General features: G+C 41.5%; 1 protein-coding gene across 3 annotated transcripts in view; it reads left to right on the top strand.

The window, feature by feature from the left end:
* FAM120C (family with sequence similarity 120 member C) overlaps nucleotides 1-15128 on the top strand; it is an 83896-nt gene that overhangs the window by 23704 nt on the left and 45064 nt on the right. The window lies entirely within an intron of this gene.

The raw sequence follows: 15128 nt of genomic DNA, 5'->3' as shown, positions 1-15128 counted from the left end.
TTTTTTTGTATTTTTAATAAATTGCAAAGATTTCAAAACAAACTTCTTTCCTGTTGTCATTATGAGGTATTGAATGTAGAATGTTGAGTAAAAAACTGAATTTAATCCATTTTGGAATAAGGCTGTAAAATGTGGCAAAAGTTAAGCGCTGTGAATACTTTCTGGATGCACTGTATAACTTATTGGACCAATAATATACAGTATATAATATACATTCATTTAACATGAATAAAGTGCAACGTAACTGTAATAGTAATTGGATGGTTTGTGATGGTAAGTCGTGCATCTCAAGTAAAAAGGGGTGACAAGACAGAGATATGATTTTTCTACCTGTTGTGTAAAAGGGTCTTTTTGCTTAAGACTCACCACTTTCCGTCACAAAGCATCCGATTACTATCCAGCAACCAAGTGATTACGGCTGTGGTCAGTGTGGTGGAGAATGCCTTGGATGTTCATGCTAACAGCATTGAAATAAAATGAATTATACCTGCTGGACTGATTTCGGTTATCTGGTCCCATTGACCAGAATACATCGAGGATTATTGCTGTCTTGACCTATGTGATGTGGGTCAATTGATGAGGTGAGCATCAGGGTGGATTTGATTTAAATCCCGATTTAAATCACTAGTAAGTAAGGCTTGATTTAAATCCTAGTTTTCTACATAAAGACTAATTCTTGCTGGTATAACTTTAATATACAAGTAGATGAAGATTTTTAGAATAACAACTTTTCATATTAGTTTTTTTATCCCCAGTTTAATAGGTTAATCATTCATATTTGGACAACTTTTCTGTTGTACTTAGGAAGGAGAAAAATAATCATTACCTTAATAATAACAATTTAAATAGATTTATTCATCTGAAACAATAACATTCCAGCATATCTTATTTGCTTAAACATCCATGTTTGTTAACTAATTTGGCTAAACAAAATATATATATTTTAAGAAACTTAGACTGTCAGCCCCTTCCTCCTCACACTTAGTTTCCCTTTCTTCCTGTGCAGATCTATTCCACTCCAAACAATCAGAAAAATATTGTTTCTATTCTATTCACTGAACTTCTTGAAACTTAGCAGTGAAGGGGTTGATTCTGTATTCATAGGTTTGTAGAAGTGAGGATTAAGGTCTTTTTCTTAACTCTGTTTATGTTATAACATTTTTGCTGTGAAGAAGAGGCATGTGATCTCCGCTGAGTCAAATTCAGTTTTGAGAACTGCAAAAGTAAACCAATCATCTGTGATAATATCTTGTAGGCAGAGAAACTGCCCAATAATCTTACAAAAACCTCTGGAAGAGCATGACATTGTGAATGGATTCATGGAATTTATTTACCAAAAAAATTAAACATATACAGCCTTATTCTACATAATAAAAAACTAATCTTTATTTCATGATGGAATGACCTTTGGATGGTAATATATTTTCCTCAAAAAGCATTTTATTTAAAAAAAATCCGATTTAAATAAAAAAAATCAGATTTTTTTTATTTTTGTAAAAAAATCATTGATTTTTATCCACCCTGGTGAGCATGCATGGCTGGTGATGGTGAATATCACACGAGCACAGTAAAGGAGAAAAGTCACAAGGTTTTTTTTTTTTGCTATTCATTTATATGGACTGTTACGTTGCACTTTATTCATGTTAAATGAATTTCTCTATATTTATTTCATCCACTATACGTTATATACCCTGTGATGGGGTGATTTTTCTGTTTAGGTGGACCTCATTTACACCTGTTATTACACCTGTAGGGTAATATACAGTCACTGTATATTTATATTTATTTTTTGAGGATGTTATTTATTTATTACACTTTATACGTATTAATATTATTATTATCTTGCTTGTTAGCGCAGCACTATTTTCTTCTTTTTATTCCTTATAGTGGTGGAACACCTTACGGGTGCTTTCTGCTTTCTTGATTGGTTTTTATTTGTAGTGTAGGTTTTTAGTTGGTTTGTGTGGTAGCGCATAAGACCTTTTACCATTATAGTTCATTTAACATGATTTCCTATGGGACATGTTCACATCTCCGCGTTTTCACCCGGTGCTTTTTTTGGAAAGGGTCAGGGACTTTTTTGAACGCAAAAAGTTGGGTTTTTGGTTCTACAGACTTCAATGGAAACGCTACAGAGAAGCATGTAGTGTGTTTTTTCTGCGTTTTGTGTTTTAAATCTGCCTAGCAACAGGAAAAATACAAAAAACCCCTGCAAAACGCTTAAAAAACATAAGTGCAAAAACGCAGCGCAATGCACAAATGGATCAAACGCAAACTGCATACGTGTGAACCTAGTCTAAGGGCCGGTTCACATCCTGAATTGCACAGGAATGCATTGTGCAATTCAAATGCATTCTAGGTGCAGTGCGATCTTAGCCTTTTCATTTGATTTGGTTTAAGTCGCACTGGACCGGAGAAAATAAAGTGCGTGCACTACTTTATAAAACACACAGCAACCGAATTGCATGGTGCTACTTTACCATGCGATTCGGTGTAGGCAAACGCACTCTGCTGGCGACCTGTGTATGGGATGTCATTAAGTTAACACTGACGCCTGCTGCAGATTACATCTGCATTGCGTCTTGATCTTAGTTCGGAAAACGCACAGAGAACTCGCCTTGTTCTGGTGTGAACTGGCCCTAAGAGGATTATATAGAAATTGTACAGTGTGTGGCTAGTTTACAGGCAATACCCTCCTGTTTTTGAGCTGGCTGGTTGATATAGTCTAGACCAGGGCTTAAAATTTCAAGTCCTGAGCTACTAGCCAGGCCTTAAGAGGTACTCGCCACCAACAAACAGAGACACCTGTGCACACACACACACACACACAAACATGTACATACACACAGACACATGTATACAGAAACATGTATACACACATACAGACACATGTATACACACAGATACATGTACATACACAGAAATACACACGCACAGACACATGTACATACACACAGACACATGTACACACATACACAAAAACACATGTACATGCACACAGACACATGTACACACACAGACACATGTACACGCATACACAGACACACACACATGTAGACACACACACACCCCCCCATAAAAAGTTGCAGTACTTCCTTGTTCACTCACAGAGCCGGGTACTGCACTCTAGTCTGCCGGCTCCCAGTGCCAATGACAGATCTGGCCTGAGCTCCGAGCCTTCTCAGCAAGACGGCCCTGGGGGATACACTCGCCCCCACCATAATTTCAACTCGCCATTGGCGAGCAGGCGAGTGGAAATTTCAAGGCCTGTATATATATATTGCCACCGCAGCACATGAACTTGTATTATTAATGAACTGCAAGCGCACTGCTCAGCGTGTTCATAGTTCATTCACACTGCCTACAACTCAGGAACTGTCTGCCCACACAGAGCAATAGGCAGTGTGTTCAGGATCCTGATACTGCATGGGTGCTGTGCTCTGCAGGCTCCTGTTAAAAAAATAAGTGCACATTTCTGTAAAAAAAAAGTGCATTTATTTATTTTATTTTTTTTAGAAAAGGTGAAGTTAGTCTTCAGCGCTCTGTTAATGTTCCATGATGCTGTGTTTTAACAGGAAAGGGGCATTTAAATAGCAGACTTTGTACCAAGTGCAAGGTCCATTTGAAATCATTATTTACATTTGATCTTTGCAAACTGTCAGAAGAGAAGGGAGTTTGGAGTTCATACAATTCTTTTAGGACAGCTGGGTTACTGTATCAGGAATATCACTACTGGTCCGCCCTAAGTATTATATCTTTAATTCAGCAGTCAGCTTCCATATTTTATTTGCCATTTTCTGGGACCCCAATTACTCTTCTTTTCCTGAACTTGAAAAGACATATAGTTCCAGAAAGCTTGAAGTGCTTGTAGTTTATCATATAATTTGGACTCCCAACAAACCGTTCTGTCATTTTCATTGACCTGTCTGATGGACGGGCCAGAAGTAGCCCATTCATTAGGATAGGTTCTGTAATATGTGAAAGACAAAAACAACATTGGAAGAGTAATTGTAAGGTCTGTATTCCAGGTGTTGTGTGTTATGATGCCATCCTATGCCGTAACATTGTACAGTAAAATTATTATTATACAGTATTTATAAAGCGCCAATAGTTCGCTCAGCGCTGTACATTACAATGGGGAACAGAACATGTGACAGAACAATACAATACAATGCAAAACATGAGGGGATTGAGGGCCCTGCTCTTTGGAGCTTACAATCTAGGAGGAAAAATGTAGAATCGATGGACAGAATGTTCCTCCACAGTCACAATACAATTGATTTATCAGGGAAATGGCGTTGTGAAGTATATGGATGCATTGCCTGTGTTCAGGGTTACCGTTGTCCTTGGTGGATAGTATAGAACAGGGACAGGTAACCTCAGCACTCCAGCTGTTGTGTACTACAAATCCCATGAGGCATTGAACGACTGACAGGCTCAGCCCAGAGGTATGATGGGATTTGTAGTTTCAGTTGGGTGCTGTGGTTGCCTACCCTGTCATAAGAAATCATTGTAGGGGTTGTAAAGGTCCATTTTTTAAAGCCAATACTTTTTTGCACTTGGAAGAACTCAGATGACTCAGTCAGGTTGTGACATCATCAGCCCGCTTTCTATGAATGGCTGAGTGCTGCTGAGACAGATGCTGTTGTGCTCCGGATATGAGACAGAAATGTCTCGGCTTGTGCCTGGAACACAGTTCTGTATGTAGCATTAGCTACATACAGTTTATACCAGCCTTTCTCAACCGGGGTGCCTTGAGGTTTCTTCAGGGGTGCCTTTGCAAAATGCCAAACAATTGCCCAAAACTTGTACACAAGCCAGTAGGTGGAACAAGCCGGCCTTTTAGTTACACAAAGCCACGTTTTCATTTTGCATCCTTACGACCTTCTAGAAATCGGCGTCCTGACAACTAATTACATCAGTTGATAAAGAAAATGTCAGCTGCCTACAAAGCATCCTACTTTGACCCTCCCCCGTCCCTCTCTGTCAGTGCTGGGGTCACATTAGCTCAGTGATGAAGAAAAACTGAGGGAGAAGAGAAACCATGGAATACTAGTCAGTACCAATCTGAAAGAGTGTATTTGCTTTGGAAGAATAAATCACTTCTAACAATTGGGTGTCCTACATGTATGGATGTTACATACATGTACATAGTACCATTGGGCCAGCTTGGCCCAAACAAACTATGTAAAGTGTTAACAAAAGCTGGAGATCAGCTTTAAGTTCCCTGTCCCTACCCAGTGTTGTGTAATAGGTAAAACAATCCTTTAAGACCCCTCTATGCCTAGTACCCATGATCAGAAAATCAGACGAAAAAACCTGCATTTGGAGCAATCATTCGATAATCTATTTGTTAGTGCACAGCTTTAGAGAGCCAATCAGGACAATTCACAAGAAAATTTGTAAAGGGGCATGCAGGTAACTTTTTTTTGTTAGGTAAAGTGGTTGTAATGGCCGAAGGTTTTTTACTTTCATGTATTTTATGCATGAAAGTAAAAAACCTTCAGTGTGCATCTCCCCCCCCCCCCCCCCAGTACTTACCTGAGTCTGATTCTGATTGAGCACTGTTCCTGAGAACAGCAGCTCTCCTGGCTCTCTCCCTTCTTATTGGCTCAGACACAATCGTAGCCTTGGTCAAGGCGGGAACGTGCTCTATGTGTCTATGGACACACAGAGCTTGGGAACGAACCCTCATATGTTCCCCCAGAGCAAGTGTCTTCCTATGGGTGAGGAGCCAGAAACGCTGATGGGAGACCAGAGAAGAGGATCGAGGCTGCTCTGTGCAAAACCACTACACAGAGCAGGCAAGTGTGACTTGTTTATTTTCTTTAAAAAAAAAATAAAAAAAAAAACCCTTTACAATAAATGTAACAGAATTAATGATTATTGTATAATTAGTATAGCAGTGGTTCATCAAAAATCGAGTGACCAAGACAGTGCATGAATAGAGAATGACCCAGAAAAAGGAAATGGCAACGAAAATGTTTTTTCATAAATAACGGACAATGTTCTTTTTAATACACCACATTGTTTGTACAAATGTGTAAAGAGAAATGTTTGTTATTAAGAAAAAAATATTTCACACTTACCTGCTCTGTGTAGTAGTTTTGCACAGAGCAGCCCCGATCCTCGTCTTCTTGAGTCACCCGCTGGTGGTCTTGGCTTCTACCTCCTGCTAAGTGCTTCCAAATATCTTGCTATGGGGGCACCCCTCTTTCCTCATTGACTCACTGGCTGTGGTTGACAGCAGCGAGAGCCAATGGTTCTCGCTGCTGTCTCAGCCAGTGAGGAAGGAGAGTCCCTGGAGAGCCAAGGCTCTCATGCACATCGCTGGATCGCGATGGAGCTCAGATAAGTATTGGGGGGATGGGGTGGGTTGCCACGCACAGATGTTTTTTTTACCTTCATGCACTGAATGTAAAAAACCTTCAGCCTTTACAACCACTTTAATAGCAATAATGGAATGGAAGTTTCTAGTGCTCTGATTATCTGTAGATCTTCCAATAAAAATTGATACCCTTGTTATTTTTTTTTTTTAAAGAAGAGGTGCCACAAGTACATTTCCGATTCCACACAGGTACATGTGCGGGAAATTGAATTTCCATACCTATAGTAGCGCTTTTGTTTTCAATATGAGACTAGCATAAAAAAAATGAGGATCGTTCGATTTTCTAATAGTGTGTACTAGGCATAAGTGTTCTCTTCCACATTGTGTGTAATGATTAGTCTTCCACACGAGTTTCCTTCAGTCTGTAAAAATAAATGTTCTCTAACACAGCGTTTTTCAACCACTGTGCCGCGGCACACTAGTGTGCCGTGAGATATTGTCTGGTGTGCCGTGGGAAAAATTCCAATTTCATCTGTAACATGTGGCTTCGGCTCACAAATAGACCAATCATTAGAATCTAATGATTCAGTGGTCGGCAAGCCGCGGCTCGCGAGCCACATGCGGCTCTTTACCCAGTCTAATGCGGCTCTTCTGTGTGCCGGGCGCCTGCTCCCCTCCCTCCTCTCGGTCGGCCGCTCCCCTGCCTCCTCTCGGTTGGCAGCCCCAAAAGTCCGCGCGGACCTTTTAATCCGGCTTGCGGATGTGGCTGTCAGGATGTGTGTAGGCGGGGCAGCGTGCCGAACGTGAGGGGAGGGGAGCTAGGCTCCTCTCACAGTCCGCCCTGAAGACCCGAACGGCGCGGGAAGACAGCGAGAGGAACGCAAAAGGTAAGTGAATTGACACGGGGGACTTGGCTTACTAGAAGGGGGGGGGGGGAATAGTACTGTGGGGGATGAAATACTATATGAGGGATGAATTACTTTATGAGGGATGAAATACTATATGGGGGGATGAAATACTATATGGGGGATGAATTACTATATCAGGGATGAATTACTATATGAGGGATGAAATACTATATGGGGGGATGAAATACTATATGGGGGGATGAAATACTATATGGGGGGATGAATTACTATATGGGGGATGAAATACTATATGAGGGATGAAATACTATATGAGGGATGAAATACTATATGAGGGATGAATTACTATATGAGGGATGAAATACTATATGGGGGGATGAAATACTATATGGGGGGATGAAATACTATATGGGGGGATGAAATACTATATGAGGGATGAATTACTATGGGGGATGAATTACTATATGGAGGATGAATTACTATATGGGGGATTAATTACTATGCTTACTATGGGGGAATATTACTATACTTACTATGGATGACACATACACATCATTCATCTACTCTTGGTCCGGCCCCCGGGTCCAATTATAAAATACTTTATTATTTCATAATAAAGTAATTATAAAATAATTTCTTTGTGTTTGATTCCTATTCAAGAGAATTACTTTATATATAGTCAATATAGGCACAGAGGTAAATTTTTTTAACATTTTCTAATGGTGGTGTGCCTCGTGATTTTTTTCATGAAAAAAGTGTGCCTTTGCACAAAAAAGGTTGAAAAACACTGCTCTAACACACAAAAATAATCAAAATATGCCCGCCGACCTTTTGTTTTCCCCTGTACGTGACACACATTGGCCAAGTGGCAGTGCAGCTTGTGCTGGCGCTCATTAGCCGAGGGCGTTGACAAGTGATAGGAGACACAGTTTAATTTGCAATCAGCTGATCCTTCTCCAGATTTCGCACTGCTTCCAGTGACTTTTATTAAAAGATGCTTTCAATATCACGTCTTGCTGAATACATTTATAAAGCATTGCATTTGCAGTGATAGATCAAAACACAAAGTAAAGGCTTGCGTATGTAAGATTTCATTCAAAGCTTGCAGTAGATTCCAGCTAAAGCCTGTATCTTATTGATCCCTCTAGTAAGGGAGATATAAATATGCCGATCTTGTTAGACAACAGAGCATAATGTTGGCGGCTGGCAGCTTGATTCTGCTTTTGTTGCCTCATGAATAGGTTTAATGACCTGGAACTCCAGGTTGTGAGACTCCAGCTACCTGCTGAGTGGTTGCAAATTGCTTGCTAAAAAGTGAGCAGGATTGTTTCCTTTTGTTAAAGCCCAACTCCGGGTTACTGTTAAATTTAGTGCATGGATCAGGGGCAGACTGACAACTCATGGGGCCCCCGGGCAATAGGGGATCATGGGGCCCCTGTGTCCTTGCCCAAACTCAAAAAAGCCTATGAAAAAGGTACCAGGGGCATCTCATGGGGCCCCCTACTGACCCCGGGCCCTCGGGCAGTGCCCGAGTTTCCAAATGGTCAGTCCGCCCCTGGCATGGATTAAACACTTGTTTGGTTAGAGGAAGAGAAAGTATGAGTACAAATATAAAAGATCAGGTTCAGCGAGCGCTTAGATTTGAAGAAGCAGCTAGAACACTAAAAAGGGAAACCATAAAACCTTCTATAAAACCATATAAGATGTAGTGCAGCGCTAAATATACGTGATCTTAATCATTAATACTTGTAACACACAATTTAAATCTCCATATAAAGAATTATAAAGGCATGTGGATATGGATAACGTCCGTATAACCATATATCAGAAAGAATTTCCCACAATAGTGTGAATTATTCCAATATTAAATTTCAACAGGTGTGTCAATAGGTGACTTCTCTTAATCCCAGTAATAACTGTAGTCCGGTGACGTGCGGGAAGAAATTATAAGATTGCACACTCACCAGAGGTGCAATATATATGCGCATTTAAGTCAGATAAGCCCGAGGAACCCTCAGTTCTGGGAAAGATGCAGCCTGGAATGGACAACCTCTTCTATAGCTTCTAGAGGTCCCCTTTAGGTCTGCGGTGAGGGTCTGCAACAGGTGTCTCTCCTCTGGGCCCTGGGATGGTCACCTTGGGTACCAGCTGGTTAAAAAGATGGCCGCCGGACCTCCATGATCCGGCGGCGTGATGCCTCAGCGTGCGGGGCTCCTCCTTAATGCATTTCGTACAAAACGTACATTTTCAAAAGGGGTGTGCGCCCAGTTAACAGGTTCCCTGTGTGCTGTGTTCGTTTTACTACAGAGACATGCTGCTGTTCGTGCTGACAGGGGAGAGATCTGTGTTGTTTACATACAGACCACTCCCCTCTCAGCTCCGCCGATGAGGCCGGGACTTGGTGATTGACATGCCGAAGGAACCAGTAGCAGCGTGGGTGAGGAGTGCGCACGTGTGCCCCCTACCCGAAAATACAAGATCGTGTATTACACGTGATTTTGCGCATCCCTGCCACCCAGTATTTCTGCTATAGGGCGGTCGGGAAGCGGTTAAACTAGGATCATGGATAAGGTGAATTACTGTTGCTAATATGCAGTGCCAGTTATGTCACAGTACTTTTTTTCTGACACATTTGTGGATGTAAAAGGGAGGTCATAAAGGAAAAGACTTTGAAGGCTTAACCACTTGAGCACCTGAGGATTTACCCCCCTTAATGACCAGGCCTCTTTTTGCTACTCGGCGCTGCACTAATTCAACTGATAATTGCAATGCTGCACCCAAACGAAATTTACGTCCTTTTTTTCACACAAATAGAGCTTTCTTTCGGTGTAATTTGCTCACCCGTGCGCTTTTTATTTTTCACGCTATAAACAAAAAAAAGCCAAAAATTTTGAAGAAAAACAATATTTTTTACTTTCAGCTATAAAAAATATATAGTAAACTCAAAGTTGGTTATAAATTTAGGCCAAAATGTATTCTGCTCCATGTTTTTGGTAAAAGAAATCCCAGTAAGTGTATATTGATTGCTTTGTGTGAAAGTTATAGCGTCTACAAACTATGGTATAGATACTGCAATTTACACCATTTTTCTGCTATACAGAGCTGCGCTAGTTTAACGAACAATTGCGCGGTCATACAATATGGTACATAAATGAAATTTACCTCCTTTTTTTCCCCACAAATTGAGCTTTCTTTCGGTGGTATTTGATCGCCTGTACGGTTTTTATTTTTTGCGCTATAAAAAAAAAAGGCTGACAATTTTGAGGAAAAAAAAAACAATATTTTGGACTTTTTGCTATAACATGTCCAGTAAAAAAAAAATGCAAAAATAAAATTTAGTCATAAATTTCTGCCAAAATGTATTCTGCTCCACGTCTTTGCTAAAAAAAAATCCCAATACGTGTAAATTAATTGGTTTACGTGAAAGTTATAGCGTTTACAAATGGCGGGAAAGATACTGGGATTTTTAATTTTTATTTATACTAATAATGGCGCCGATCAGAGACTTTTGGTGGCAATCAGCGACATATGGCGGCGACCAGCGACTTATGGCAGGACTGCGGGACAGCGGCGGACATTTTGACACTGGGGGGGGAACTGACTTGGGGTCACTGACATCCCCAGTGACACCAATACAGTGATCAGTGAAAAAAACCCACTGAAACTATACTAATGTCACTGGGGAGGAAGGGGTTAACATTTTTAGAATTTGCAGTGTAAGGGGAGTGTTTTACTAGGGGGCGGGGGTGTGTACTGGGAGGGGGGAGCTGATCGAGGGAGAGAAACTCTGCAGCTTCTCACAAGCTGTCAGAGAAGTGACACAGAACAGGGCTGTGTGTAAACAATGCAGCCCTGCTCTGTGTTAGCGATCACCAGCAATCGCGGGAAAACGGCCGGTAAAAACCGGCCGTGCCCCGTCGGCTGACACCCGCTGCTGACACCTGCGGGACAGGTAGGGCGGGCGCGCGCCCCCTACCTGTTTTAAAGGCAGCCGTTTTAAAACGTGCTTTTGCCTACGAGCGCCGCCCTGCCACCGTTTATATGCAGTGGCTGGGCGGCAAGTGGTTAAAATGTTTATTATTTTTTTTTTTTTATGTTGGTTATTAATGGAGATAGGGCCTATTCACACTTTGCTGCACACGCTGAGCCTTCTCCCCACTGCACCACGATTCATTGCACGCCTTTTTGTAAGAGTTCTTTAACCCTTTTGCTGGCACCAACGTATGGCATATGTTGGCAGCAGCGGGACGTTTTTTTCACGTAAACTTTGTAAATTTGGCAAGCTGACTGCCTGGACAGCTAGGTCCCCTGATAGCGTGTACCCCTATGTTTCCTAGACTGCTTATCCCCTATGAGGTGAAAACTTTAAAAAATTAAGAGTTCCACCCAAACACTTAAACCCCCCTCCCCACGTGCACACACATACAAACACGTCGGGACGCCTACGTAAGAAAACGTTGATTGTGCAACACATATGTTGCATATGACTGCACGGGCAATAATTCTAGAGCCGCTATTCACAGGTATTTGATGACCTGTAAAATCTTACTTGTCACGTATGGAAAGTTTTGGGTAACAACGTTTATTGCTGTTTTATGAGCATGTTCAATTTTAAGACCTGACATAGTTGGTATTGATTTAATTTCTGCATCCTCATCCAAAAAACGCGTATTAGTTTGTGTGCACTGAAATTACAGTGGAAGTTCAGTCAAATTCTAAGGCTAAATCCACCATCTGTATTCTAAGACAATTCTATCTACCCTGTGAAAGAAAAGATTTATTTATTTCAGGTACTTATATAGCGCCGTCAATTTACGCAGCGCTTTACATATATATTGTACATTCACATCAGTCCCTAACCCTAAAGGGGTGTACAATCTAAGGTCCCTAACTCACATTCATACATACACATACTAGGGACAATTTAGACAGGAGCCAATTAACCTACCAGCATATCTTTGGAGGAAACCGGAGGAAACCCACGCAGGCACAGGGAGAACATGCAAACTCCAGGCAGGTGGTGCCGTGGCTGGAATTCGGACCAGTGGTTCAGGTCAGGATTTTATCCTGTTCACACCTGATTTCTATGGGTTTAAACAATACCCATAGAAATCAATAGCTTGTAATCTGCACCTGAACCGAACTGCACTGCTCAGAAGTTGGACAGGACTTTTTATCATTCCGCACTGCCTGTACACTGGACATATGTGATCAGACACCATAGGAAGCAATGTTATTTCACGTCATGCAGATTGCATGCGGTTCAAAGAGCATATATATGAACCGGCATTTACACAGCATCTCTGAGCTCCAGTAGGCAGGGGGTGGGGATCAGATGTCACACTGCAGAGCAGGGATCTGAGTGTAGTCTGAGACCTGAGTGGAGGGAAACGTCTGTAAAGTCTCACAGGGAAACATGCACAGCTGAGGTTGTCTAATCACCTTCTGCTTGAAGAAAAAGGGATTGGTGCATGCGCCTGTAAATGTAACATCATTTACAAACATATACTCAAGCACAGCATATTTTGTAATTAATTTCTATGGGCAGAATCACTCAGCACCTGGATTCCCCGGATGCCACAAATACAGGCATATGTTATGTTGTACGCGTGCAAAAAATGTGCATGACCCCTTACTGTTGAATAGGAGATGAATATTCTGTTGTTTTGGCATCTAGGTGTTTAACAGGTTCCCGCCCGGCCTATAGCCGGATGGCGGCCGGCAAAACACCTCGTCCCTCCGGGTGGACGTCATATGGCGTCCTTTCAGGAATGCACAGTTTGCTTGTCCGCAGAGCCGCACAGCGGTGCGATCTGTCACTGGCCATGTACCTTGAACACGGCCGATGCCAGATCTGTGTACCGGCACCATGTGACCTGCTGTGACCAATCACAGCAGGTCACATGACAGTTGTATACAATGGATGGCTTCCTTTCACGCCATCCATTGTATACAGGTGTGGCTAGCTGTGAATGGTCACAGCGATCACATGCACAAGCTGGGCCAATCACAGCCCAGCTGTGTCATGTGATTAGCTGTGGTCAAATAACAGTTAAGAAAAAAAAAATCCTGAATGAATCGATTTCATTCAGGTAAATGCTTGCTTATAGCAAAGTAATTATTTTCTATAAGCAAATTGTAAAAAAAAAAAAAAAAAAAAAAATACTGATCGCTTCCCCAAAGCAGTACAATGTTACTATGGTAACATTATACTACTTTGGTCATAGTGAAATATGAAAAATAATCTTAAAAAAAGAGAAAAAATGTAATAAAAAAAATCAATTTTTTTTTCGTACTGTCACCAGTCAGTGTCCCTGATCACCGCCATGCCAGTTATATGATGACGCTGTACTGCACTGGTGACAGTATATAAAAAAAAATAGTGAAAATCATTTTTTTTATTTCTTCATTTCTGAAAAATTATGACAAAAAAATTACAACTTCAGATCGGCCGTCAGTACTTCAGGATTGATCAATTTTCAGATATATCCCATAGTTTGTGAACTCTATAACTTTCCTACAGACTAAATAATAAATATTAATTTGGGTTATTTTCACCAAAGACATGTAGCAGAATACATTTGGCCTAAATTTATGAAGAAAAATTATTTATTTGCAAACTTTTATACAAGAAACAAAGTAAAACGTGTTTTTTTTCACAATTTTTGGTCTTTTTTGGTTAATTTAGCAAAAAATAAAAACCTCGGCGGTGATTAAATACCACCAAAAGAAAGCTCTAGTTGTGTGAAGAAAATGATAAAATTTTAGTTTGGGTACAACGTTGTATGACCGCGCAATTGTCATTCAAAGTGTGAGAGCGCTGAAACGTGAAAAATGGCCTGGGCAGGAAGGGGGTAAAAGTGCCCGGTATGGAAGCGGTTAAACAGAAGATACATTTCTGAAAAGTTTTCATGTCAGAATTTAGAAGATGGCAAACCTTGACCTCCCAAATACTAGTGTAATAACAGAGATGGATATACAGGCGTACCTCGGTTTACGAACCTAATGCGTTCTGCGGGACAATTCGCATTGCGAAAAATTAGTAAACCGAAATGCGGTTTCCCATAGGAATGCATTGAAAACCAATTAATTCCGGAGGTCAGATAAAAGTCAAAAGTCTTATCTGTTCAAAACTTTTTACAAAGTGCACTTTAACCACCTCCCGCCCGCCATGTAGTAATATGACAGACGCAAGGTGTTTCTCTCGTTCTGGGAGGACATCATATGACGTCCTCCCATTCTCACTGCGCATGTGTGGCTCAGGGAGCGTGCGGCAATCGGCGGTGCGCTGTGTCCCTCGGACACAGCCGATCACGGAAAGAGTCGAAGATGTCGGCTCGGTCATGTGATCAGCTGTGTCCAATCACAGCTGATCACATGTAAACAGGGAAATGCCGGTTATCGGCATTTCTGTCCTCTCGAGCTGTCACGCTGACAGAAGAGCCAGTAATCGGCTTTCCACGGAGGGGACATGTACACTGATCATCAGGGCACTGATGATCAGTGTAGCCCCAGCAGTGCCTCGTGTCATGTCCATCAGTGCCTCGTGTCAGTGCTCATCAGTGCCACATCAATGCCACATATCAGTGCCTACCAGTGCACATCAATGCCACATATCAGTGCCCATCTGAGCTGCCTTTCAGTGTCACCCATCAGTGCCAGTCAGTGCCACCTATCAATGCCAGTCAGTGCCACCTATCAGTGCTTCCTATCAGTGCCAGTCAGTGCCGCCTATCAGTGCCATATATCAGTGACATGTATCGGTGCTGCCTTTCAGTGCCACCTACCAGTGCCACCTATCAGTGTCCATCAGTGCAGCCTATCAGTGCCCATCACTGCAGCCTCATTAGCGCATATCAGTGAAGGAGAAAAATCACTTATTTACAAAATTTTATAACAAAAACTAAGAAAAAACTTTTTTTTTTTTCAGAATT

Source organism: Staurois parvus, unplaced genomic scaffold (genome assembly GCF_062004578.1).
Source record: "Staurois parvus isolate SC_StPar_1 unplaced genomic scaffold, SC_StPar_1.0 ptg000068l, whole genome shotgun sequence".
Taxonomy (NCBI): domain Eukaryota; kingdom Metazoa; phylum Chordata; class Amphibia; order Anura; family Ranidae; genus Staurois; species Staurois parvus.
This window is presented reverse-complemented; position numbering and strand designations above follow the sequence as displayed.